The sequence below is a fragment of the Engraulis encrasicolus genome, chromosome 16, assembly GCF_034702125.1.
Source record: "Engraulis encrasicolus isolate BLACKSEA-1 chromosome 16, IST_EnEncr_1.0, whole genome shotgun sequence".
Taxonomy (NCBI): Eukaryota; Metazoa; Chordata; class Actinopteri; order Clupeiformes; family Engraulidae; genus Engraulis; species Engraulis encrasicolus.
The window spans coordinates 17,749,010-17,773,223 of record NC_085872.1 but is presented as its reverse complement, the minus strand read 5'-3'; the positions used below and the strand labels follow the sequence as shown (position 1 = coordinate 17,773,223).

The following is a 24,214-nucleotide window of genomic DNA, read 5'->3' as shown; positions in this document are numbered from 1 at the left end:
GAAGTGTGACAGCTTTGCATTACTGCCTATTATGACACAGAGGGAATCAGATAGGAGACTGACAAGCGCAGACAGCATCCCGTATCAGAATATTAGGAGAGAGCATGATACTGTGTCCCACGGGAGCCATGCTGTGAAATCCAATGCCGTTCCTGGAATGTGTAACCACATCGTCCCTGTTGAGTTTCCCATAATAATATAAACACGCAGCGCTGTTAGAGCTATCTCTCAGAGGGGCTGTCAAATACATTTGGACAAAAATATATCAAGTCTTATTACACCTCAATTGAAATAAAACTATCACCAAACTCCAAACTAAAGAGTGCTGGCAGGGCAACCCTCCCTTCCCCCCACATCCTCTTTGACAGATGTACTGTACGTACATGTAGTGGCATTATCTACACTGAGGGTTGAAAAGGTCTGCACGTCCAATCCAAGGCAAAGTGAAGTTGGTGAAGGCAAATAGACATACAAATTGGAACGCTGTTTCTATGATGAAAAGTTTTCTGGCAACAAATGTCACAGTGTCAGATGTCAAATGGCTTCTGGAAAGACGTCCCAATGAAGGAATTCAAGAGGAATGACAAAAAAATGTACTACACAAGAGAGTCAAGAAGACAATGAACCAAAGGGAGTTTTATTCTAATAGAAACTACAGGCAAAAGCATGTGTAATAAGGGAAAAAGAGTATACTGTTGCCAGGCTACAAAGTGTGATCAGACCCTGGGTAGCAACCTGTTCACTTGGGTCCCCAGTGAATTAACGTAATCATTTTTTAACCCACTGATGCCTAAAGCACTGGCAAAAAATGCCAGCTGAATGCTTAAGCCCTTTTTGTGAAAAGTTGCCCTCAGCCTGTAAAAACCTAAATATCTCAGCCGCCGAAGCACATAAAAACATGAAATAAGTTACAGTACATTTAAACACTAAGTTCCCTCATCTTGCATTAGAATGTGTTCATTCAGCTCTAACAAGCCAACATTTTTAATAAAACTATCTCAGATCTCATGAGCCTGAATGTTGTGTCATGCAGCTCAAGGTGCCAAAGGTCAATGTTGTGCAACACAACATCAAGCATCAATGGTTTAGATGGCAAATCTATTGCCAGTAGACATGTGATGGGGGAAAACACAAGGCTGCATAAGGATTACAAGGAGACGAAATTCAAAACACAGGAGATGTTGCTGCACAAAATTGAAACATTTGTTAAGTTTAGCAGTAAATGGACCTAACTGTTCACAAAATCACATTTTAGGAACAGATGCATGTAAACACAGTTTCGGGCATAGATGAAACTCAATGGATCTGCTCTCATTTGAATTTCGTCCAGAAGCTTGGAATTGAAGAGACCAGACACTGTCAGTAAACTTATGCAAGGAGCCAACTAGTCTTTTACCTTGTGACAGCATGTTGCAGACTTTGCATGTTTCCAGGATTAAGGATAGTTAACTGTTTCATTTAAATCAGTTCAGTACCGACAGCACCTTTTCTTTACTGTATCTTCTTGTCAAATAGGAGTAAGTAATTTCTGCGCTGCTGATACTTTGTCGACATAGAGCAAGAAACACATGAGGAGAAAAATTAAGCACCACTTTGTTCTCTAAACATGCTAATGTTCCAGACTAATGTGGCCGCACAGATTTTGCTGGCATTCTCTTGGGTCTACTTAGGTATGGCAGATTTATTAATAAAAAGAACTCACACAGAGTTGCAGGGAGGTAACTATTTTAGCTTCAATAATTATAGTTGTTTTTCAGATATGACTGTGCTGTTTTACTTTAGCTACTATTACAATGAAATATACTCTGGTCAAATTGTCACTGTGGCTTGAGAAAATACTCTGTCTGGTCTCTTAATCAGGTCTTGCCAGCAATGGATTTTAATCCTAAAACAAACAAGATGACTTACGTACTGATTCATTACCGAACAGTTACATATTCAGTTAATACCAATGATCTAAATAGCATCACAAAGAAGCAGCATTGTGCCTTAAGAATGGGCATGGTCTTTCCTTAGAGAAGAAATAATGAACTACTGAGATAGGACACCCAGAGGAAAATATTCAGATGGAAAGAGGACTCTGAGAAATGATAACTACAAATAATCAAAAAAAATGTACAGAAAAGGCAGTATCAGAATACAGAAAACTCCAAGTTTCCCTCCGGGCCAGCCAAAATAATAAGAGGTGCATCAGTAACTTATGTGGGCAACATTATGCTGATGCCAAAACCAAGAGCCTGTCCTTATGTATACCCTCTGACTTGCTAGACACAGAGTCAGAGATGCATTATTCTGGAAAGTAGGACATGGGTATAGTCTGCCTGTTTGTGAGGTTTGAGGGGAGTGTGTGTGTGTGTGTTTGTGTTTGTGTTTGTGTGTGCATGTGCACATGTGTGTGTGTGTGTGAGTGTGTGTGTGCGCGTGCGCCTGTTTGTGAGGTTTGAGGGGAGTGTGTGTGTGTGTGTGTGTGTGTGTGTGTGTGTGTGTGTGTGTGTGTGTGTGTGTGTGTGTGTGTGTGTGTGTGTGTGTGTGTGTGTGTGTGTGTGTGTGTGTGTGTGTGTGTGTGTGTGTGCGTGCGTGCGTGCTTCCATGTCTGTGTGTGTGTGTGTGTGGTGGGGGGGGATGCGTGCATGTGTGTGTGTGTGCGTGTGCGGCATGTGTGTGTAAATCCATCATACTAGGTAGACCTCTAATTGGCACTCTTAGCAGATGTCACCCCATCCTCTAACTCGGCGTCAGCATGTTTGTCAGGCGGCTGTTTTACCTTCCTGTGCTGTGATCTCAAACACACTCCTCAGAAACAGACACCGGTATAAATACATCGACTCAAGCACATACTGTATTAGTCATATATTATTCTGGGGAAAAATGCCTGACGGGATAGAATGGGATTTATTTTCTTGCTGAATTCAGGTATGCACTGTGTGCATCGATACTGTGTGGGTAGATGTGATGATGAATGATTTTTATACATGTTTTCACTTATAAACAGTCAAAAGAATACACATGAAAGAAAAGGTTATTTGTCCTTGCAGTCTTAGAATAAGTCTTAGAAAGCTTAGAAAGCAAAAATACTGGATACCATCCGTATTGGACTGATTGAATCACTCACTGATAAATGTTTGAACTATGTGTAGCCTGAGAGCTATGTGTAGCCATGAGAACTATGTGTAGTCTACACCACACTCTGGCTGTAAACACAAACCAGTGTTTTGATTTGTTAACAAAAGAGCTGAGGAAAGCGTCTAGCTGGTATCAATTGACCTAAGAGCGACTCGTGTTTTTATGGTCTCTTTCATGGCTCACCAAACAGCAGCACAGCTCATCACACTTTATAAGCAGCAGAGTGTAAGATCAACCTTTTATCTGCAGCCATGGTACAGTACAGTCCTCTGTAAACCATGTTTGCCAGACTGACTGCATCCTGGAGCTCATATGGAACGGTCTGAAAAGGATGAGAATGAGAAACATGGAGAGGAGAGGAGAATGTTTTTTGAAAAAGCTGATTCTATTCCACTCACATACTGATGCAGCTTCAGGGGTGAACTACTCCCACCCTAGTCAACCTTACTCCATAAACATACACACGCACGTACGCGCACACGTACACTCACACACGCACGCACGCATGCACACACACACACACACGCGCACACACACACACAAACTCTCTCTCTCTCTCTCTCTCTCTCTCTCTCTCTCTCTCTTTCTCTCTCTCTCTCTCTCTCTCTCACACACACACACACCCCTATATTTTTTGACATACACTTTCACCCACCACCACCCATAAATGTAGGTTTCTCACCAACCCAATACCTCACTCTCTTTTCCTCTTTGAAATTAAGCTCACATTGTTACCTGACATATATTTGTCTGACAACATTAGAATTTAAAATATCTGGAAAATATTGTGATTCTATTCATTAAATTATCTGCAGTGCAGAAGGAGTAAAATCATGGGATTACTCTGATACACGACTGACATTTCACATCAGTTTTTTTTCAGTGCATCCCGAAAAATCAGTATGCAGTATTTATTTTAATTTTGGCAACTTTCTATCTTGTCACGTTTGCATACTAATTGTGGATGAATACTGACAAAACCCTAATGGCACTGTTTCAAACGAGCTTCATAACAATGCGAACACATTTGCATCAGCACATGAAGTCACGCCCTGCCAGTGTTTTGCGGCACGCCAACAGGTATTCCAGAGATGAACACACGAATGGTTTAAAATCTGACAAGAATATTAAAATATTTAAGCAAAGCATTTTTTACCAAATAGCACAGCGCATATTGAAATGTTTGAAGGACACAAACAGAGCTATGCTCGTGGTGGAGGATAGTAGAGAAGAGTAGAGTAGAGTAGAGTAACTTTATTGATCCCCAGGGGGAAATTCAGGTGTCAAGTAGCTTACATAAATACAAAAATAAAGACAGGTAATATAGACAGGGAGGGGGAAATAAAAATTGAAGTAAAAATAAAAAGGTAATTGCACAAAAAAAAATATTCTGTGATTTGGGATAGACAGTTTCAGTTGAGGTGCAAGATTAACATGACCAGGAAAGAGTGTTGAAAGATACATCTATGATATAGTATTGTGATGTAGAAGTAAGGGAAATAAGGCAGGATAGGCAGGATGCATGTGACTCGGGCCAGCAGAAGATAGAGAATACAACAGTGGGAAGAGGAAATGCAATCTTATGTCCAAAGGCCTGTTTCAAGGTATATTTCCACTGCCTGCACCAATTTTCTCCATGAATAGAGATAAACCCCGAGTAATCAATCAAAGTCACACCTGTTTTACGGAGTGATTGAACACTTTTGTCATTGGCTGTGATGGCAAGCAAATGGTAATTTGTAAAAGTTTTACAGCCATGTTTAATATTTCATGTCGGATGATTACCGTAGGTGCAGGCTTTGCCCTAAAGGACATCACTGGGAGGAGAACTTCAAGGTTGGGCTTTGGGGATCAAGGGTTTTGTTCAGGTCAATTCCAAGCACTCTTATGTACCAGCAATTTTACATGGAGTTCGTGAGGTTGTTCTTTGACTTTGAAAATCAAAGGACACGTGAAAAAATGAGTGGATGAAAAACACCTGATCAAAATTCTTTACAATGAAAATCCCAAAGCCACCTCATTACCTTGAAGTCTTCCTTAATGAGGTGAGTCCATTTTCCATCAGGTAAATGCATGATGTGCGTGCATGAATACATACATATGGAGCACCAATATGTTACTGCATATGTATGCATAGAACACCTTTTGAGGCGTTCATTAAACGTTGCAAAAAATATGCAAAGTTCGTCTTTGTTTTTCCTTTATACTGCCCAAACAGACTCAATGATTACACTGCGAAATGTGAATACCTCTAACTTGCTGCTATATGATGTGAGGTGTAGAAACACAAACACCCTGTCTGAACACTCCAGGTCAGTTATTACAATTCAGTTATTCGCAATCCATGCATTGCAGTTCATTAGGTGCAAATGTTTAGCTCACTTGACACAGTACTGCATATTTACTGCTTTGATCATGGTTCTGCTTATTTCAACACACACACACACACACACACACACACACACACACACACACACACACACACACACACACACACACACACACACACACACACACACACACACACACTAATAAAACATGCTTCATGAATGTCATTACCAAGTTAAATAAGAAAATATGATCTCACTGATCCACTCTAATGTACAAAAGTAAACACCTGTGAACTTGCGAAGCATCCTTGGTAACACTTTACATTAACGTCCTATTCACAGCTTTATAAACACTTTATAAATAATGAACTAATTATCAACCAAATGTTTATAAATGGGCAAGAAATACTATGCTAACACAGCAGACACAGCGTAGTCGCAGTGGTCCTGTAAGTTTCTCCTCCAAAGACCAGAGGGCATGAAACCACATAAAACTCTCACAGTAGAAGTCGATTCTCACTCCACTGTGCAGTCATAGTTTGGTTATTAATCATTTACAAACTTTTGTAAATGCTTTGTTAAATGTTAATTGTTATTAAATGTTAATAAAGTGTTTACAAAGCTGTGAATAGGATGTTATTGTAAAGTGTTACCGCATTCGCATTCAAAGCTCAATTTCATCATTGTAAGCAAGGACCTCAATGTCAGTGAAACCGGCATCTACATTTGTGGAAAGTCTTTTAGAAATTGATTCCCTTGCTCTTTGTGTCCCCTGCTGTTTTTTCAATCCTGTATTTTGTTGCAATGTGACACACATGGTGAAAAATACCATTCAACACCATACCATTACAGTACCATACCACACAGCCATGCAGGGATGGGAAGGTTCTTCTTGTCAGTTTAGAAATAATTAGGCCTAGTCTAATAATCACCATCATTTTGTGTCGTACAGTAAATGCTAGAGTAGAATAGGTCAAAGTGTTCTGCCCGAACAATGAAGTATCACCTCTTTAACCTCCTCAAAATTATTCAAAAATTGCTTATTCAGGTCTTTGATTGTGATTAGCTGAGTCCAAGCCAATGCAAGCCAAGTCATAGCAATAAAAAGAAAGAATAGACTTACAAATTGTCCTCATGACATGGTCTATCACAAAACTGTGGTGCCTCGGAACCATAGTTACTGCTAACAACTACACTTTCGAGAAATGCACCACTGCATGGTAGCTTACTTCACATCTTTCTTTAACCAAAATAGCACTCGCCATACATAGGCCTACTAGTAGGCTTTGTAGGCTGTGCTTGCGTTAAGCGTTACCTAGCAACTATATTCATTAGCGGAAGAAAGCTTCACTTCATCCATAACACAACACCCCTTGGCTGTGGTAATACCAGCATTACCTCTGACATCTCATGGTTTATTGCTTACATAAGCACATACAAGACATGGCGTTCTTCAATAATCTAAATGTTTTGTTTTATGGCATTGTCCAAGGGACCACCACACACATTTATGAAATGATATGAACCCCATAAAGAGCCTACATTTGGGGCAAAGGTGTCAAGAAGTATTAATGGGTTCCTTATTCATTCTTCACACTAAAATGTCACACCACAAGCAAAAGGGCCTATTGTAGAGTCAAAAGGGCCTATTGTATGACTTGTCACAGTGTGCACTTCAGCCATACATAGCCTTGTAGAAGCTCATCAAATATATACTGTCATGGGCTCTTATCACAGACACACAGAGGGGCAAACTATGAGCTAGCGCAGGCTAAACAGTCAATAACACAGACAAGCAGCACAATGGGGTGTCTCTTTGGAACCTGTGAGAGGCTTCAATTGATCATAGTGTATACACAGTTCAAAATACCAGTCGAAGAAAATCACTTCGCAACTCTGCTAGAAAGATGTGAATCACTGCCAAATCACTTTAAAAAGCAACTTTAAGGTAAAAATGCATTCAGTAACTTCACACCGAAAAGCCATTACATGCACCTGCAAATATAAAGCTAGCCTTGACTGCCCTAATCCCAGCAGGAAGAGAGAATTGCTAAGCACTTGCTCTGTAGAAAGCCCATTATGAGCACCTCCAGGTTTTTCGTGACTAGGTTTCATAACCACGTCTTTAAGATGCCACCGCACACACCTGTCTCCATTCAGCAGATCTACCTGGCCGATTCACACACACACACACACACACACACACACACACACACACACACACACACACACACACACACACACACACACACACACACACACACACACACGGTCGTACCCACACGCACATTATGCCAGCGTCAGCACAGCTTTAATATTCATCTGGCCAGGTGGTGGTGGCAATCAACAAGATCACCAATTAAAATCTCCCGTGCCCATCACGCCAAGCCTGAAACCCCACACAAGGTTGTTAAAATAAGCCCTATATACTGTATACCATAGCCCTGGGCTCATGGAGCCTCAGCTCGATTCCCACAGTGCCCCCTTGTGAGATTTCACTTGTTTGGGGATGAACAGGAGTGCCTGATGCTTTCAAAGCAGAGTCCCACGTGGACTAGAGGAGAGGCCTGGAGGTGTCACGGACAATGCTCTTTTTTCCAGAGGAGGCCCGGGGCCATTGCTGGTGTCTAACAATAGCCCAGGATCAACCCAGAAAGGCTTTTGGAGAGCAGCAGCGCGCCGACAACCACGGTAAGAGTGAAACAAAAAAAAAGGAAAGCGATGGGAAAAAGATGGAGGCAGGCAGAGCAGGAAACTGCCAAACAGGAACGGGTGTCTTTCAACAACGGTGCTCTGCTCTCACTCTCCACTGGCTCTCTCCGCTGCTGATGGGGAAATTAACTGAATTGATCTCGGTACAAATCGTGCTCAAAGAGGCTTGGCTTTTGGTAACTGCCTTTTAGCCTGTTTTGGCATTTGACATCTGGGAACTTGATCGGCACTGGAAATCATTCCTGCCCAACACGAAAAGCTGTTGTGGGTAGTGGTAGTGGAGGCAAAGAATTCTGCTCCTACCTCATGAGTTTAACAACAAGAAAATGATTGCACATGAGTAATGAAAGAGTGCTGCTATTTATATTTCTCTTGCCTGATAAGTGTCATCAGGCTGTATGTTGCACTATATGTAATACATTTTTTTTCCATGAAGAGGCAGCAGCAGAAATCTGTATGAAAAAAAAATAATGACAAACACATTTCTACCTGTCAGGAGATAAAACTGTCCAAACATGTCCAATTTCAACTCCACAGGCAATAAGTTTTCATCTACGTAGGCCTATGTGACATTCAAAAAGCACATTTTTATCTTCCACACAGTAAACGTCACCACAAAAACGTCAGCTCTGTACAGCAGTGTACCGTATGTGTAAGCACATTCACCATTTAGCCCATTTAGTTCAAGTTTAAATACGCAAAAATGTCTTCAAGCAAAACAATTGTTAAGATTTTAATGACTAAGAAATGTGTGCCCAAAAACTCCAAAAAGAAATCCACCCATCAGCAAGCAAACATTAGAGCGAACAGAGAACCTCAGGCTAGAGTCAGCATGGCACGCTGGGTTTTGAGACTAACCATGTCTTGTCACTTTGAGGAACAGCCATTAGCTCCAATCTTCTTTCCATTTCCTTATTTCTCATCCTCCCTTTCTCTCTTTCTTTCCGCAGCGCTCCTCCTAATGAGGGCTTCCTGTGTATTTAACACACAGCTCTTTATTGAATCTCGTTTTATGCTCTAGTGACATCTGATATCGGGCGGCACTCCCCCCAAGGCCTTCCTTCCTGGGTTGGCGAGGTCTTCCGCTATATTTATCTGTTTCTGATCTCCTGTTTATTGTGGTTCTGATTGGGGGGCCCACAACACAGTGCTCATGCACACTATATCTACACGCCTTGGCTGCAAAGAAGGAGGTTTGAGAAGATTTCCCACCTCAGAGCAAGTCTTTACCACATACAATCAATGATCAAGTCCCATGTCACTAAATTCTGTGACAGCAGCACGGGAAAAACTGGTGAAAAAGCACACAAAAAAGTGGTGACATTGGCCAATGGCAATTGCCAGTGCCACCACCCTCTGCAGTGATCTAATCGTTTGCATATAAAAAAACGGGGGCGGCGGCAGAGGAAGAGTTCTGGGTAAGAGCACCACCACCACCACATACTGTGAGAAAAAAATCTGACATTTACAAAATGGAGCTGTGGCTGACACAGACCCACGGCAATACCAATGCCTCTTTCCACAAAGGCACCAAGAGAACACTCTGCTGAAGGACATTCATCAGCAGTTTTATTCTCGCTATATATCATATGCAACAGGAATAGAAGGGGGAAAGAAACACACATTTGCAACGCTAATGACAGCACCAAAATATATGACCACTGCTACATTAGCAGGTCATTTTCCATATTAATCTTGCAAATGAATCATGAAAAAAAATATCGGAACACTCTTGACTCCCTTGACTACAGAGGTACGGAGCCAAACAAATTATTCTGACAGAAATATGGATATACCACATCAATACTAAGACAAACTACTGGAAATGATGCCTTTTTGTTGTTTCTTTGGGCATTCAAGTAGTAGACTCTGCTTGTGAGGGCTGATTAAAGTTTGTCTGCCACACAAACAAGTTGACTATAAATTATGCAAATACTCCAGCTGTTTTTTTCCAAGCAAATGATCTCCCAAAGGAAGATCCTGTTATCCTATTTCTTTAATGTGACATACTGGCAGTTAACCATTTGTTGTGTTAGTTTTTAACTTACTAGAAAGAGATCCTGCGATCAAAAAGGGTTTGGCAACATTAGATATCAATACAATGGCATCTTCCATTTGGTGTTTTCCTAGAAATTTTGCAGTGTTGCTTCTTGCCATTATGAGTATACATGAACATCATCAAAATAATGATGATCATTTGTTAATATCACCAATGTCCTTGTGATTTGCATTGCCCTTTGATGCGCATACCAATATCCCTCATTAGCAGTAAAACCACACCCATTTTTCTCTCTCTCTTTCACTATTTCTCTCTCTCAAGACAGAAAAAGCTCAGGCCAGTGAGAGAGAGAGAGAGAGAGAAAGAGAAAGAGAAAGAGAAAGAGAAAGAGAGAGAGAGAGAGAGAGAGAGAGAGAGAGAGAGAGAGAGAGAGAGAGAGAGAGAGAGAGAGAGCTGCAATGCATGTACATTTTCTGCCAAACAGCCGCAACATCCTCTCATCCTCAGGTCTAATTGTATGATTAACAGGGAGGCGCAGCATGATTGAGCGATATTAGTGGTTTCACTAACACAGTCAAACGGAGAAAAAAAATGAGAAGGAAATGCCCACAGATTTCTGCATAGGACCTCCTACTTCACATCTGACCCCAATCTGAGTGAGAGGCCAGCGGAGACCCTGCCGGCTGGCGGTGCGGGGCAGGCGCCATGTATTTCAGATGGCTGCAGTCAGATGACGAAGAGCAGGGAAACGCAGAGGCGCATCTTGTCACCAGGCTAGGCAGGCAGCCACTTGGGGCCTCCAATCCTATACATGGCGAATAACAGCTAAGACTTGCAACTACAGAAGTGGTGATTTGTTGTGAATGTTCATTATTTCGACATTTTTTGCTTGGGGCCCCAGCATACCCTAGAATCGCCTCTGGGGAAACGCAGGTGGTCTGATTATGCCCTGCATCCCCGCCTTGGCGCCCAGTGTGCCGCCAGTTGAATTAAGATACATCTGCAATGCTAATCGCCCCGCGTGGCCCGCTCCGCTCGGCAGCTCGGCAGCTCGTGCTGAACAACACACACACACACATTAAGGACACATGCCTCAGAGAGGGGGGAGAAATGTCCGTGTTAGCACTATCTTTATGCTGAGCACTGAGCAGAGGGTGCTGAACTTGTGTGTGTGTGTGTGTGTGTGTGTGTGTGTGTGTGTGTGTGTGTGTGTGTGTGTGTGTGTGTGTGTGTGTGTGTGTGTGTGTGTGTGTGTGTGTGTGTGAGAGAGAGAGAGAGAGAGAGAGAGTTTGTGTGTGTGTGTGTGCGTGCGCGTGTGCGCATGTGTGTGCGCGCGCCTGTGTGTGTGTGTGTGTGTGTGTGTGTGTGTGCATACAAGTACTGTATGTGCGTGTATGTGTGTATGTGTGTGTGAAGGGAGAGAGAGGGGAGAGTGAAAGAGTTAAAGCGTGAAAGAGGCAGCGCATGCAAGCACATGTTTGAAGAGTGCCATGTGTGCATGCAAGTGTTTGAAAAAGGAGTGATGCTTTTAGCTTATCCACACCAGCTAATTTGCCTTAGGTAAGGGTTTCAAGGAAATCCAAACAGTGGTTGACTGATGTGTGTGTGCGTGTGTGTGTGTGTGCTTGCGTGTATGTGTGTGTGAGAGAGAGAGAGAAAAAGAGAGAGAGAGAGAGAGAGAGAGAGAGAGAGAGAGAGGAGAAGAGAGAGCTCTCAATCCAGACAAATCTTATTTGTTTCCCGTAGAAATGTCAAGGGCATATCTTAATGATGTCCCCAGGAGGTCTTGATGCTCTTGCTGTAGCATGTTTGATGGCCGGATTAATGATAGGACTAATGCGCTCATATTGAAAATGTGGTTTATTTTGCTCAAAAAACGTCTGTGGAAAAACAATCATGGCGATATTGATCCCTACTATAAAATCATACAACACCATTTTGGCCTCAGTGGGAGAGAGTGGGCTAAATGATCCGGCAGCCGAGTAACCTCACCCAGAAAACTGCACGGAAAATAGAGATGACTTGCAAACTGACCCGAAGAGTGCACCAGTGCTGAAGAGGCTGAGGACAAAAATATTTCACAAAATATATCTGTCTGTGAAATCTAGACACCTGAGAAAATGAAAGGCAAATGAAAATCCCTTGAAAACATTAGCAGCATAATGATGACCAATATAAATTTGTGCAATTCAATTTCAGCACACTTCCAGTTCAGTCATGATTTTGGGCTCAAGCTACTATGGATCTGCACAAACTACGGTATGTGGTGATTAGGGCTGGGAATCGATTCAAATTTCCTGGATCGATTCGTTTCTAATCCAGGTCACGATCGACTCGATCCACGATCCGATTCAATTCGATTCGATGACGATCTTCTGTATTGCTGGGTTGTCACTTTAACCCATTTGTGTCAAGAATTATAAGACCGGCTATATAAACCAAAATATCTCAGCATTTGATGCAAATACAAACATGACATACCTTGGTATGAAAGAAACAAGCAGAAAACTTGGTATGAGAGAGATAGGTGGGAAAAGACTGGCACTATTTACTTGAACAGGCCGTGTGTATTTGTGCATGTAGCATGAATGTGAAAGAGAGCTACAGGATGTGGTTGAGAAAATAGCCCCTATTATCATCGGCAAAAGATCGATCCACAAAGTTGTGAATCTATATCGCAATTTTCAATCGTGAATCGATATTGGATCGTGGATCGATCTTCTGAACCCAGCCCTAGTGGTGATAGCTACATACTCTGTACAAGGCACAGTTTATCCAAGACTTTGCATTTTGATATAGTGCTACCATTCACTTCACTTAAGTCCAATACCTGTCATGCATTGGAAATGTTGGTAAATATACATTACTTTTTAACTTGTCTATTTGTCTAATTACCACTACATATTTTTTTCAAATGGTAATAGTAGTATTTTCCTTAAAACCATGAGACTTCAAACATCCTACATTTTCTCCTATTTTAGTTATGCTGTCTTTATTCAAAACCGTGTTTTAATTACATAGGCCTCCTGCATTGATTGAGTTAGCGATGCTGTACTGTCAGATCATTCACGCTTGGTTAAAATGAGGCATAAACTCATGGCCTCTTCTTATGTCCTCTTTCTTATGAAAGATTGCTATTAAAAAAGTATGAACCCATGTATATGCCCTCACTAAGAGGAGGGTAATTCTTTGCAAATTAGACTTTAGATTAGACTGAGATTAAATTTGTCCAACTGTGACACTGTAATATTAAGGAAATTGAAAGTGCTCCCTGTCATACATGAGAGAGCTTACATGAGGGAAAGCAAGGCTGCACAGATAGTCAGCCTGAGTGCACCACATCTTGGAGATGTCTTTCCTTGCATCAACTGCACATGTATAGCAATAACATGACATTTTGTGTGTAGTTGATGTGGTGCATGTTTCTGAAACCAATTCAATATTTTCAATGATGAAGGCAAGGCAAGGCCAGGCAAGATACTCTGACAGTATTAGCAGTAGTAATAGTAGCAGTAGTAATAGAAGCAGTACTGTAGTAGTAGTAGTGGTAGTAGTAGTAGTAGTAGTAGTAGTAGTAGTAGTTATGGTAGCAGTAGTAGTAGTAGTAGTGGTAGTAGTAGTAGTAGTAGTAGTAGTAGTAGTAGTAGTAGTAGTGGTGGTGGTAGTAGTAGTAGTAGTAGTAGTAGTAGTAGTAGTAGTAGTAGTGGTAGTAGTAGTAGTAGTAGTAGTGGTGGTAGTAGTAGTGGTGGTAGTAGTAGTAGTAGTAGTAGTAGTAGTAGTAGTAGTGGTGGTAGTAGTAGTGGTGGTAGTAGTACGAGTAGTAGTAGTACGAGTAGTACATATGGTAATAATGGCAGTTGTGATGGTAGAGGTTGCATTGATTTCGACAGTGTTACTGCACAGGAAGTACACACCATTTCAGGAGAATGTTTTTTTGTGTTTGTAACTTGCGGTGATAGAAAGTAATGTGGAGGTCTCATGCTTATATTAGCATTCCTCTCTGTATTATTGATAGGGTCTTGTCCTGCAGCCTTCCTCAGGAGCTCCGCTCCAACGGGAGGTGGAGGAAATGTCTTTCAGGGATAACTCACATAATAAAGTTAGAATTAATTATAATGTCATGAGATATATATCTGCACTCTATCGAGGGAGTCTTCTTTACCAAGCCTGAATGTAAGTCCATGGCAACAGACAAGCCTGAGCTCAAAACACTCAACTCTCTTACCACTTATTTTAGCAACCTGTTAGTGTGTTGTCGTGCGTTATGCGTTTGCTATTATATGAATATTTTATTTTTGAAAAGTAATTAAACACTATCTTGGACTGTGCAGAGCATTAACAATGGACACGGCTCATAAATAAAATAAATAAACTCAACTCAAACCAAATGTGCCCCACTGTGCTTTAGATGCTAGCACCACAAAGTGGATGGGAATATTCGTGTGGCGTTTGTATAGCTGTTGGTGTTAACATGTTAACTGATCAATAATAGATATATGTTTGCATATTCAAGTGAACCACATCCATTAGTAAACTTGTGTTATAGGTTTTCTAACTATAGCAAACCAACACCCAGCATGTCTCTTGCATGAATAGCTTGCAGTGTTATTGACTATAAAGCTTATTAATCATGTAACTAAATAGACAATAAAGAATGGGGATTCTTATGATATCGGGACAGATAATTCAAAATTTATGAGGGGAAAGCCAAGGGATTCATCAGCTCTACTATCCATTTTTATATAGTTAACAACCCCATGACTCTGTGAGTAATCGGATAAATGTCTGCTTTCGACATTTAGTTATCAGAAGTGATAGCCAGTGGTTAATACAAATTATACTGAATAGACAATGTCAGCTACGATTCACATGAAATTGAGATGGTTAAGTAGACATTCATGTAGGCCTATAACCAATGATTCAAAAGAACATAGTATTTGTGAATACATTGTTAACATTATATTTTCGTCACGGAATGGACAAAAACAGATTTGCATACCTTAAGACTTAGCCAGAACAAACATTAATACATTAAAAAGCAAATAAATTCTCAGCCACATTTGAAATTGTAATTCTCAGCAACGGTAAGCAAAGGAGGGCCCTATGACAGGTGCGTGCATCGGTGACTCTGGAACATTCTAGCAATGAATGAATCTTGGATGAAGGGCATGCAGAGAATGCAAATGCCCCCCCAACCCCCCCCAAAAACACAATCTCTCAGCCTCAGTAACATAGACAGGTCGTCCGTCTTCCTCCTCGGGGGCAGGAGGATGACATCTGTCGCTGCATATGGCCCCCGAAAGTGTGTTTTCTTAAATCTAATGATAAGCGCGACAGCAGGGGAGGTCTGTCATACGCAGGGACTCTAATATAGGCAGACGATAGTAGTTCTTAACACATTCAATGTTCTTCAAATGTAGGCTACGTACAAGGGGGTTTTAAGAGGGATATTGTGTAAGAAAATAGCAGCCACACAGCTCCAATTTAAATATTAATGGCGAGAGCTTCGCAACGCCCCCAGCCCACACCCCACCACCACTACTATCAGCCATGCCACATTGGGGAAAAAAGACTCAAAGTAAGGGACAGTGTCAGACCCACTCTAAGCCTCTTGCCGGTATGTGTGTCTTTTTCCACTGTGCTTCCCTGACGAGCGCAGGGACTCTGGGAGTGTAATGGCCTAATGTCCGGTGATCTACGATTATGGGTTTAACCTTCTAGCTGAAAGCCAACCCCCCTGCCAAGACTGTGGCCCATGATGGCCGGGCACCTGATGGTAAATTTAAATATATGCGGAGGGAGCCACTGATCTATGATGCTAGCCACCGCTAATATACAACTCCAATGACCGCAATGACAATGCTCGAGTTTAAAAAAAAGATAACGCCTCAGCTCTAGGGCACACACATGGCAACCTAACATATCTAAACTTGTGGGTTAATGTCCCTTTCAGTGGCTAGTGAGACGGATCTCTCTCCATGGTTAACCAACGTGCCTATGGCGATGTTTCTCAACACATCGCCTCTCTTAAGTGCCACATTTCATTCCTGTGTGCAAGCAGCCGTTGCCCTCTAAGACAGGAGGACTCCTAGTAGATCCCCTTCGAGCATCGGTCTTCTGCTGGCAGCTGAAATAGACCAGCTAGGGCTTCAAGACGCCCTGGTAGCCACAAAACACCCCGCGAAGCAAAACAAAGCCAGAACAACCCCACAGGGAAATCACAAACCTATAAATGGTCTTTCTCTTTAGCTACTGCGATATATATATGTGCATCTGACTGTTTAACTCCTGGAAATAATGCTTCCCTTTAATAATAAACTGCCTATATTGGTAAGTCTTTTTTTTGTTTCACTTAAATTCCACTTGATCCAACAGCAAGAGGCCATTTCCTCAAAACAAAATGAACAGTCTAATACATCTAATATCCTCTTAGTTTATTGCCCTTGTAGCACAACGGTTTACATCCACAGAAAATACAAGGTGGACTGGCAGAAGAAATACGCTTATACTGTATCTGCTAAAACTATTAAATGCATGTCATGTTTGTCAATTGTGCAACTTGTGCAGTCTCTGCCATAGAGTACCCTCACTGTACATTTCGGACAGATCATGCATATTTTGTGTACATAAACTAACATGCCCCTGATCTGTGTTCAAAGCTCCTTAAGATATACATCAATTTCCCCACTCAGTGTGTTACCCAGGCCCGCCAACAGGGGGGAACAAAGGGGTATGTTGTCCCGGGCCCAGTGAGATAGGGGGACCAGAATTGGGTCCCCATTATATTTGATTGGGGGCCCTTTCAAATTACTTTGTCCTGGACCCAGCAAAAGCTGTCAGCGGGCCTTGTGTTACCTATCGCCTTATTGTAAATGGGGACCGTGACTTCAACAATATTACCCTCATGGCTGAGGAAACAATTTCCTGAGGATATGGACCAGGAGGCTCCACTCGTGACCCACATTTATTACTGCTCACAGCTTGAGTCGGTACCTTTTCAGACGAGAGATGAAACGTAATAAAGGGACCAAACACCACCCATTTCCCCACCCCCCTTGCTGCACTGACACATAACCAAACGGCACTCTGTCTTTGGCAGCAATACCAAACGCAGCAGTGGGTCAATATAAGATGTCTCATGAAAACTAGTGAGGCTCTTGCATTTGCACATGTCAGAAATATCTGTGTGATTGCAAGGAACGTGGCATCAAAGTATCAGAATAGTATGCTACAAATAATAGGAGGTGCCAATGTTGCAACTGTCAGAAATATGAAAGACTGCTAATTACAATGTAGTCCCAAAGGGCAGCAAAAATAACCATTTCACCTCTATGTACTGTTTCGCTCTAAATAACCTTACTGACAATGCACACTTTTGTCTTCTACAATACTAATTAAAGTTTATTTAATTTTCAAGCTTTGTCTTTGCCAGCTTTGTCAGAATCAGGATCAATGTGTAACTGTAAAGTAGGAAAACAGTACTTGGTACTCTTTGTTGTATTTGGTATTCTGTGTCATTTCTATGATCCTAGATACAGTACACAGAGCTAAAATTGTGTTTTTGCCCATATTCTACAGTATGCGCTGCTATGCACAAGAAGCACCTAATCAGGTGGCAATGGTCAAAAAGACGCTTTGATTCCCGGTCATGAGCCCTCTCCACTGCTGATGCTGCCGGATGCATTCCGGCCAGATAACCTCAAATGCCCCCCTTACCAAAAACTACATCACATAAAGCAGCAACATAAATGCACAGCACTACACCAGAGAAAGCCACCACAGAGGTTCTCACGTTAAATATGTATGTGCAGCAAGAACTCCGAGAGAGCTCTTAAGCCTTCAAATCTTTACAAGCGCCGGATGCATGTAATATTTCTATTACCTGCTGGAGGGAAAGGGGTGTCGGGGGGAGAAATGATGTATTCATGTCATGGCTTCTTGAAAAACATCACAAGGCAGCAGATCAAAGGTAGGTTATCCATGTTACTGATGGGACATGTAGGCCTAATATTTCTAGAAGTGGAAATCCCACAGTTCAGGAGGCAAAAGTGTATTGCTGAATTCTAACAGTGGACTTTTGGACACCCTGGTGTGCTAATGAGCTCTGCTTTGGTTGAAGAGCTATGCTAATTGGAGTCAGCTGATTCACAGAATGTCTGGAACAAATAGCTGGTGGAACATTTTTTTTTCTTCTTGATGAAGGTGAGCTTTCAACCTCTGAGGTTTTGAATTGCCTGCTGGTCACAAAAGATACAAGGGCGTGACGTGGCATTCGCGACTTATCAATAAAATACCATGGGCACAAGATCAAGGTAGGGCAGCAGGGGTGACGTGACATGCCCTTTGGGGCCTGTGAGCAGCTTTTCTCACCAGCAAACTGTGATACATTCTGAGTTGTAACAACTAATTATACATGTTTTCTGGACAGAAATAATCTAAAGCGGGGCCCCTTTTTGGTGCCGGCGTCTACATAAGATGTGAGGGCCAGGTGTCAGGTCATAATTAATTACAGCAGAGGCATTTTAAGAGCAATTAGTAAGGCAGACATCTGACAGACTAGTTTAGCATCTCACACACCTGTGTGTGTGTGTGTGTGTGTGTGTGTGTGTGTGTGTGTGTGTGTGTGTGTGTGTGTGTGTGTGTGTGTGTGTGTGTGTGTGCATGTGAGAGAGAGAGAGGGAGAGAGGGAGTGAGAGAAATATATATATATATATATATAGAGAGAGAGAGAGAGTGTGTGTGTGTGTGTGTGTGTGTGTGTGTGTGTGTGTGTGTGTGTGTGTGTGTGTGTGTGTGCGTAGGCACATGTACTTGTGAGTATATCTGTTTGCTTGTAGTTAGCGATAGTATGTCAGATACCAATGGGAAGTCAGTTTGGCATGACATCTATGACAGGTACCTTCTATGGAACCCTAACATTCACATTACTTGTGAAATTTGTCCAATGCCTTCTTTAGTATGTTTGCTTTTCGTTCTCCTTCATTGAGTAATTTGCACATGTTTGCTTTGTAAATCACTTGAAAGTCGCTTTGGCTAAAAGCCAATATCCAAGTCCTAAATGTAAATGCAGAACCATGAAATGCAATTCCAAACCATGGCTTCAATTACAGATGCATTATCCTTTTTAATTAAAATGAAATAGTGACACTCTCCACAGGAACTACAGTGTTTACACGACATCAAACACCGCTACACATACTGTATATGGCAACCGTGCCGGCTGTCACAGACATACAAGGTTGACGCTGAAGGTGAAATAAGCAATGCACGCCTATAGCTTGGAGCTCAGAGGGAATGTGTTAAGTGAGTCATCGACATAAGGTGTGGGCATAGAGCAAGGAGACAACCTGGCGTGCGCTGCGGTGCGCTGCTGACGCTTCACCATGGGGACGGAGCAGGATCTATATCACACTCCCGCTGCGAGATCGAGTCGGAGTATCGGTGCGTGCCGGAGCCGGCATGCGGTGTTTAGCCAGGGCGGAGGAGACTCATCTTAATGGGGGATGCCAGAGATTGCTGCACATTCTCTGGAGATAGACCATCTCCCTTTGATGGACAAGATAACAAATGCATTGCATGTACAACCAGATGAGCATAAATGCAGTTTTAATCCAGGAGGTCATCTTTGTCCTTAGCACCAGGTGGTGCAATTCTGTGATTTGGCTTTAATGCATTCCTTTTAAAGAGAGGAGGTGATAATATACATGTTTCAATACAGCACATAATATCAGATATGCTTTTGTTCTCTGTTAAGATTAATGTAACTGAGCAGATTAGAGATGCCTTATACACAAAAGAGTGGAGTTGCATTCATTTTACAAATTGTTTGCTCTTACTGTTCAAACATTTTTAAGACGAGCTTGATCACTTTCATTATATAGACAGAAACAAATGGCTCCAAAATAAATGGTATCGGCTTCTGCAGGCACTAACATGAACTTCAATAATCGTTGACATCACATAATGCAGGGAGATAGGGGGTATTTCTATATTATCTGCAGAGAGCAGAGGGCATGACGGAAATGGACAGAAAATGGCAATAGCCAACTGTGTCAATAGCCCCCCCGCATATGAATCAATATGTTATGCTCCATTAAATAATCAGGTCTCTTTGTACATTCCATGGGATGCTGTGTGGTTGACTTATAAACTGTCTTTCACCTAGTGTCACTATGGCACAGTGTGCTAACGCATGCCTCTTCACAATTAGGCTATGCTGATGAACTGGATACAGCTATGTCTTCAAATGCCACTGAATTCATACAATTACTTTTACCTTGTACTGCAGTTCATTTCTGATAAGTGTCTTGGAGTTGTTAGGCTAATTGTAATTCTGCTTCCATAAATCAAAACTGTATCAAAATGACACACCACTAAATCAGCAGAGATAGAAGAAAGAATAGAAGATAAAGCCCAGCACAGGCACTCACATTTAACTACATTTGACAGAATTTGACATGCAGGCGTCAATACGAAGCTTTTTGTACACTGAGGGCAAACACATTTCTAAATAGTCTCAGGTTCCAGGCTAGGCTCCAAGTCTTTCAGGTATTTAAGTTTGACAGTAACAATCAACATTTTTTTGTAAAGCGTGCGTGTGTGCGTCGTGCGTATGTGCCTGTGCATGCGTGCGTAAGTGAATGCGTGTGCATGTGCTATTCAAATCACAACTGAGTCTTAATACCTGTTCACAGTTTTAAAGTTTAATAACCAAAGTATCCTCCCTCCTCCTAATGTATTTGTACAATAGTTGCAAAGGATTCTTTCTACTGGGTTTTTACAAAAGTACTTAAAGTTGTGCTGTACGTATACGAGTTGGATGGAAACCAGGTAATAACTATTTAATGAGGTAGCCAAGTAAGCATTGCACACTGACAATTTCCCATGAATGTGGGTACAATTAGCTGCTCAGTCTGTTCTGTAATTATGCTCTGGAAATAATATTTTGTTGCATGAAGGTGCAAAAGTGTCATGCTTTTCAGCTGGAATAATGATTTCTAAAGTACTTACTGAAGCACATTCCAAAAGTGTTCATATTGTGTCAGTTGTGTGCATAAAGAGAAGCCTTACATACCTTATATAGTGCTGAATGTAATATAACTAGGCCACAGCTGAAAATCAAACCGACATCTGAGTCAAAATACTGCTAAAATGCTGCAAAATCGCAAAATCAAATAAATTATCAAGGAAGATCTTGATTTCTTCCAAGTCGACCAAATGTAGTCACTCAGTGGGGAATGTGATTAAGCCAGGCCACAGACTCTCTCTCTCTCGATGCTATCATGCTCCCCAAAGTATTCAGACAAGTGCCCTTCCGGTATCAGCTCATTAGTACTACCCCCACCACCCCGCCCACCCCCACCACCACCACCACCAAGTACCCCATCCACCACCCCCACACCACCCCACCCCCACCACCAACTACCCCATCCACCCCCCCCACACACACACACACACCACCAAGTACCCCAAACCCCCCCCCCACACACACACACACACACACCCATGAGAGGCACTGCAGCGAGTGGCAGAAAAAATGTGAATCCCATATAGAACATTTCTTTTGTCAGCCTTCGAAGAAGCTTAAGTGGATGGAGATGGAAATGGAAAAAGAGCTGTGTGTGTGTGTGTGTGTGTGTGTGTGTGTGTGTGTGTGTGTGTGTGTGTGTGTGTGTGTGTGTGTGTGTGTGTGTGTGTGTGTGTGTGTGTGTGTGTGTGTGTGCGCGTCTGTGTGTGTGTGTGTGTGTGTGTGTGTGTGTGTGTGTGTGTGTGTGTGTGTGTGTGTGTGTGTGTGTGTGTGTGTGTGTGTGCGTGTGTGTGTGTGTTGGGGTGGGGGTGGGGGTGGGGGCGGACGGTGGTCTCTGATAGATAGACCTGTGTCCTTTGGAGGGACTGCAGTGAGATCAGTGAGATGGCAGGATGAGCTGAACAGCCAGAAGAGGTCTTAAATGGGCACCTCTCAGAGAGAGACAGAACACTAGAGAGCGGGCGGAGGAGAGAGGGGTGGGAGTGGAGGGGGTGGGGGGGGATGGGGGGGAGCAGAGAGAGAAATGAACGATCCTCTGAAAAGGGATAGAGAGGGCAGCATGTTCCCAGCAATGGCATTAAATAGGGTCACTCCCAATGCACACGAGCAAGGTGTCACTCAAAAGTTTTCCCTTCGAATACCCCCACAAACTCTATCCCTGTTCTTTCTTCTGCATTTTATGTTATCATCTCTCACCATTACCGTCTAAGGGACTGATTTACAACATTTCTGCTGACTCAGAAGGCTACAGCTCTGCCAAACCCAGGTGTGAATAGTCAGTCAGTCATAGAGGTAAATACGTACATTGCACTGAACCTGGAGCTACGCTTAAATCACTACCTTCGTGGAATCTCCCTGGTGCTCTACTATTAAGGTACTTGTGTTATTATATGGTGATGTACTAAGAAGATGCTTGATACAAGAAAGCTACTGTAAATACACATTTTAGCCTCAGTGCAGTGACTGTACGATGAGCAGTTCTGTTATATCAACTATTTTCAGTAAAAATTTAAGGGCAGTCATGGGTAAGCGGTTAGAGCGTCAGACTTGTAGCCCAAAGGCTGCTGGTTCGACTCCTGACCTGCCAGGTTGGTGGGGGGAGAAATTACCCAGTGCTCTCCCTTGGGGCACCATTGGGGGCTGCCCCCTTGCACGGGTGAGGCATAAATGCAATTTTGTTGTGCAGTGCTCACTTATATGCTGTGGAGTGCTGTGTCACAATAACAATGGGAGTTGGAGTTTCCCAGTTGGGCTTTCAAGCTAAGCATAATTCATTTATAGTGAGAACATCATAAAAGAACATTGTTTTGACCTCTATGCGTATGATGTTAGAAAATGAATTTTAACAATTAGCTTGTGTTGAGAGCATAGAGTGTTTTATGGTATGTGATGCTGTGTCAAAATGGTGAAAGTTTCCATTAACTCCCTCCAAGTTTGATATTTACTCCCTGAATAAAAATGCTAGGCACTAACATTGCTCAGACACACTCGACAGCAAAGTCAGACTGCCACTGATGTTAAATCCTTAATCAAGGCAGCCCCGTCGGGAAGAAACATTCCCTTGTGCTGTCAATATTCTAGAACCTTGGGAAATGTATACTCAGAGACGATCTAAATGAATAGAGAATCGTTGGTAAACTCTCTGCTGGGGGTTCCGGCAGTGTTCTAGAACTGTAAAGTTGGTCCCCCTTTGAAACAGCCAGCCAAGCATTCCTCACTTTGGAACCCCCAAAGTCAAGCACCTCCTCCGTTTCCACAACAAGCTAGGCCTGACCAACTCAGCACTTAAGCTGCTGTTCACATGGAACCAGAGACCTGGGCGTTTAGAGAGGATTTAGAGATTTATTACATCGTGCAAGTCTATGTGGCATCCTCCTGGTTCTCTGTTCGTAAGGAGGGATGTGAGACTACTATTGAACTCCCCAGTTCGCACTCATTACTTTTGAACCAGTCATGTGTACACACCTTTGCTGTGATCATTAAAACCACAGTATGCAAGGGCAGTGCACTTGTAAGGACGGCATTTGGCTTGCTAGCTTCTTCATTCCCAGGCGACCACACCAATTACATGAGTACTGACTGCTGTGATGCCTTTGCCACTTACTGCTTTACCTGCTGCACCTTTTAGTGATCTGACTAATAGATGAGTCTCAGAGCTGCAATGATCTTAAAGGACCCAAATCCTCTGAAGGAGTTACAGTACTCCTTCGATTGTTTTTGTCAGTTCAATGAACCTGGACATCTAATTTCAACATCTAATTCGTCCTCCATCACCCAAAAATCCATCACCTAAAAATATTTTTTAGTAGTTTATTTCCAGAATCCATCAAAGTCTTAAGTATTCATTAATACTGGGGAAATTGTGCTTTTCATACCTGAAAAGGTGGATCTTCTCCATGTCCGCCATTTTGAATTTCCATAAATAGATATTTAGACATGCGAAACTTACTGTACTTTGGTCATACCAGTAAATATTAGTTTATTACTTTGTGAATATCCATGGAAAGACCAATTTAATGGTAA

The 24,214-nt window shown here is 42.2% G+C and overlaps 1 protein-coding gene across 1 annotated transcript in view; it reads right to left on the bottom strand.

The window, feature by feature from the left end:
- Positions 1–24,214, bottom strand: part of astn1 (astrotactin 1) — a 222,081-nt gene that overhangs the window by 184,432 nt on the left and 13,435 nt on the right. The gene's annotated exons all lie outside the window — the stretch shown is intronic.